The sequence below is a fragment of the Octopus bimaculoides genome, chromosome 4, assembly GCF_001194135.2.
Source record: "Octopus bimaculoides isolate UCB-OBI-ISO-001 chromosome 4, ASM119413v2, whole genome shotgun sequence".
In the NCBI taxonomy this organism is placed as follows: Eukaryota; Metazoa; Mollusca; class Cephalopoda; order Octopoda; family Octopodidae; genus Octopus; species Octopus bimaculoides.
This window is the reverse complement of record NC_068984.1, coordinates 110,623,549-110,628,919: the sequence shown is the minus strand read 5'-3', so window position 1 is coordinate 110,628,919 and position 5,371 is coordinate 110,623,549.

Sequence of the window (5,371 nt, the reverse complement as noted above, 5' to 3'; positions counted from 1 at the left end):
TATATATATATATATATATATATATATATGTATATATCTTAAAACGTAGTTCTCAGGGAGATTCAGTGTGACAAGGTTGGCCCTTTGAAATACAGGTATTAGTCATTTTTGCCAGCTGAGTGGACTGGAGCAACATGAAATAAAGTGTCTTGCTCAAGGACACAACACGCCAATGGAAATTGAACTCATCATCATATGATCTTGAGTTGAATACCCTAACCACTAAGTTAACGCCTTCACTTCTAGTCACAGTAACTACCAATGACTACATCAACACCATGACCTTCACTGCCAACACCACCACAATCCAAAAAGCCAACAATATCACCATAACTTGTGAATCAGTGTTATCACTAATCAGCCTTTCTGGGAAAGAGAGAGGGAGAGGTCAATCACCGTGCTAGAAATAGCAGCCAAATTTCCCCTCTCATTAAACTTTATACACTCTTGAAAAAAAGAATGGAATGAGGCATTAAATAATGTAAGCCTTGAGATATTATAGTTGAAAAAAAAAATGAAAAAAAATCAAAACAGAACAAGAAACTGGTGTGGTAGGGATTGTCATGTTTGGAATGCCTTTGATCATAAAGTTTGTATGATAAGAGTTGACCTGAAGCTAAAACATCAACATAAAATGGCATTAAAACAACAAGAATACAACAAACTCCAAGACAGAAGCTACTGACCTACCACCACTCCACGTTCACTCTGACCTCACAACAACAACGATACCTTTACTTTTGTTGCTGGTGTTTGCTTTCGTTTTATTTCATGTCATTGACATAGTTTCCAGAGGTGGTGGAGGTGCTGGCTGCAGTAATAGTAGTAGTAGTGGGAGTGGTGGTGGTGGTGATAGTAATAGTAGAAGTAGTGGTTGTAGTAATAGTGTGGAATGAGAGGGAGAGGAGCGTGGTGGTTGTGGTGGTGGAGTTTTCTTTTGTATTTTTCCAGACGTCTTTCTCAAAAAAAAAAAAAAAGAAAAAAGAAAATTGCCCGAGAAATCAAGGAGATTCTACCTGACAATTCTCAAATTTTTATCACCAGAAAATGAAGGGAGAGGGTTGCGGTGCGATCGGGGGTGGTGGTATGGGTTCTGGTGGTAAAGGAGCAAGGGATGGTGTGTTGCTTCATGCTGAGAAACACCACATTCTCTGACCCACCCTCACTCACTCACCCACTCTGCTGAAATCGCCACCACCCCTTTTAAAAACCACAACACAGAATCAACTTGCTTGTTTGGTTTGTCTCCTCTTGATCCTCTCCCTTTCGTCCCCCTCATCACCAAACCCCCTGTATGTAAAGAAAACGATCTGCAAGGTAGCGTCGGTGGGGAGAAATACTAGAAGTAGGGGTGGTGGTCATTATGTCATTATTTAAGAAAAAGAAAAAAAAATGGCAAAATAAAATTTGCAAAGTAAAAATTCTAAGTCACATGACCCATCTACTTGCCCAGAAAATAGAACCCCTATTTTCTTTCTTACAACTTTAATAGTGCAAACATTAAAGCTCCCTTCATTGTTATTGTTGTTGTTGCTATAGTTGTTTCTGTGCTGTTATTGTTGCAATGCTTGAGGCATTGGTATTAATGTTGTTGTTGCTGTTGGAGTTGCTAGTAGTAATGGTGGTATTACCGTTGCTAATGATGGAAATGTTGGTGTTGTTGTTGTTTTTATTATTGTTGTTGTAGATGGTGATGGTGATGATGGTGATTGTTGTTGTGGTGGTGGTGGTGTTGATGATGGTTGCGGTTGTGGTGGTGTTGATGATGGTGTTGTTGATGGTGGTGTTGAGGTTGTTATTGCTTGTGGTAGTGGTAGTGATGGCGGTATTATTGGTGGTGGTGGTGGTGGTGGTAGTAATAGTGTTTGTGGAGGTAGTGGTGAAGGTGGTGTTCTGTGGTGTTTGTATAGGTGTCGTTGATAATGGTGGTGGTGTTGTAGTTAATGTCAACAGAGGTGCTGGTAACGATGTCGATGGCATTGGTCTTTTGTTGTTAGTGGTGGCGTCAGGGATGATAGCGGCATTGGTGTTGATAGTGATGGAGGTGTTAATGGTGCCAGAGTTCTTGTTGGTGTTGGTAGTAGTGGTGGTGACTGTAGTAGCAATGGTATCCTTTAACAAAAAACAACCCCACACTACAAAAAAAAAACAAAAAAAAAAACAGGTAAATAAAATTCAAAAGAAACCTACACACCCCTACTACACTCACCGCTCTCGTTTTCCCAAATCCTCTCACAAAACCAAACCAACAGTGCAAATATTAATTCTTTGCTAATTTGCTGCTTCTGTTGTTGTTACGGCTGTTTTCATTTATGTTTTCGTTGCTATAGCATGGGGGGTATTGATGGTATACAATAGGAGAAAGAAGGTGTTATTTTATAGATATATTTTTGTTAATGTTGTTCTTGTTGTTCTTTACTCCCCAAGGTTAACCCTCACTGAGAAAACACCACATTAAGAGTCATTCAACCCATGATCTTCCAGCTTTTGTCTAAGATGTAAATAATATCTTCAATTCACAAGACCCTCATCTCAACCTTTTTCTTTCCTTTTTTTTCTTAAGACAGAAGGATGTGACTTTAGCAAAAGAATCGGCTGTTATTTTTGGCAGGATGTAAAAAAAAACCCACAATGAAGGGCTCCTCCTTTCATAATAATTTTATTGAACTTTGAGGGTTTTTTTTTATGAAGAGAAAAGTATTTTTCAAGCATAATGTATTTTAAAGCAAAAAAGAAAATGATGATTCAACACATTTAATGCTCTAATACAATGAAGGATGATTATAATTTATTAAAACTAAATACTGTATTTTTATTGCATTTAAAATCTCCTTATTTTTTCGTGAGCCTTTCTTTTGTTCCATTATAGTATTTTATAATATTATTCCCTTGTTGTTTGTTTATGGTAAATCTTTAAAAAAATATTCTCTTTTCTTTTTAACTCTTGTAGTTTTTATTGCGTTTGGTATATATTATTGACATATTAATGTTATATAATCTGGATATTAAAAATTTATGCCTCAATCTTTATTTCTTTCAATCTTTCTCTCCCTCTCTCTCTCTTGATATGTATTTGTGTGAGTGTGTGTGTGTGTGTGTGTGTGTGTGTGTGTGGGTGTGCTTATGTGTTTGTATATGTATGAATGTGTATGTATACATGCACACGCATACATGTGTATAGATATATTACATAAGAAGCTGAAAATACTTTCCTTGATATTCAAATGTTAAAATTTCACGTATAATATTTGTGACTACAGAGAGAGAGAGAGAGAGAGAGAGAGAAAGAGAGATTGTTGTCTAAAAATCCAGGAAAACCTTAATCCAATAGTGTTGACTCCTTTTGAGATTTGGGCCTCGCAGAGGCAAAGTGGCTGAATTCCTCTTGGGCACTGGGCCTCATGGAGGCAAAGTGGCCAAGTTCACTTCGAGCATTGGGCCTTACAGAGGCAAAGTGGCTGAGTTCCTTTTGAGTGTAGGGCCTCAAGGAGGCAAGGTGGCAGAGTTCCTTTCAAGTGTTGGGCCTCACAGAGGCAATGACCAAGACCTTTGGTATTATGCCATGTTTGAGAAGAAGACCCATCAGGCAGAGCAAAATCGCAATCATGGCAAATACCTGTGTCGTGCAAATTGGCACCCATGCTGGTGGCACATAAATGCACCCCAGTGTCAAGCAAATGGCACCCTTGCTGGTGGCATGTAAAAGCACCCATTACATTCTTGGAGTGGTTGGCATTAGGAAGGGCATCCAGCTGTAGAAAACCATGCCAAATCAGTCTGGAGTGTGGTGCAGCTTTCCATCATACCAGCCCAGTCAAACTATCCAACCCATGCCAGCATGGACAATGGACACTAAATGATGATGGTGATGATGATGATAATAATGATGATATACATATTCTTTTATCCTTTTACTTGTTTCAATCAGGACCACACATTATCCAATATGTCTTGTACCAAACCTATAAGAATATACACACTATAGAAATAGAAATATGAATATTCAACTCTTTTACTCTTTTACTTGTTTCAGTCGACTGTGGCCATGCTGGAGCACTGCCTTTAGTCGAGCAAATCAACCCCAGGACTTATTCTTTGTAAGCCTAGTACTTATTCTATTGCTCTCTTTTGCCAAAACGCTAAGTTACGGGGACGTAAACACACCACCATCAGTTGACAAGCGGTGTTGGGGGGACAAACACAGACACACAAACATATACACAAATATACATATATATATACATATATACGACAGGCTTCTTTCAGTTTCCGTCTGCCAAATCCACTCACAAGGCTTTGGTCGGACTGAGGCTATAGTAGAAGACACTTGCCCAACGTGCCATGCAGTGGGAATGAACCCGGAACCATGTGGTTGGTAAGCAAACTACTTACCACACAGCCACTTCTGCGCCTATTCATATAAATATCCCTTTAATAATATCCTTATTGGTTCACATAATATCACTCAATCTCTCGTAAGAAAATGAACGAGGAATAAACAGCGCCCATATCTTCAATTTTAGATTGAATTTTTATCCATATTACCAAGCCATTGCAGTTTAATTCAATTTTCATTTGGTAGATTTTTAAAGAATAAACGCAAAACAGTTGTATTTACCTCATTCTTAATGTGTTTACTTGGTTCCATACATAACCAGCATTCTAATGTTTTGGTGTAATTCAAGCAACATGTTCACATTGTAGGTTGTGTGTTAGTACAGGTTTATGTTATTTACATTAATGTGAGGAAATAATAAAAATGCCAAGATAGGAAAATAATAATATAATAGACAATAGATGCTTTGTCACTAGTTTAAGTTTTAATGCCCAACCATATATATATATATATATATATATATATGCGTGTGTGTGAGTGTGTGTATATATTTGTGTATATATGTATGTATGTATATAATTAGTTACAAAATCTTAAGAAGAAATAGAGTAGTAACATATACTAAACAGCAAAGCGACTTGCCACAACAAAGTCGAATGTTATTATTAGTTTAACCCTAGGCTGATTCTCTGCCAGCTGGTTATTCGTGCAAAGCTCTGCACCCTTTATATACAATATCTTGCTAACGGGGTGGGGTGAACCCCCTACTACCCTCCAACCCTTTAGCATTCAAGTTATTCTGTCAAATGTAATGCTTTTTCTTTCTTTAGTGGCACTCTGTCAGTTACAACAATGAGGGTTCCAGTTGATCCAATCAATGGAACAGCCTGTTCATAAAATTAACGTGCAGGAGTGGCTGTGTGGTAAGTAGCTTGCTTACCAACCGCACAGTTCCAGGTTCAGTCCCACTGTGTGGCACTTTGGGCAAGTGTCTTCTACTATAACCTCGGGCCGACCAAAGCCTTTTGAGTGGAT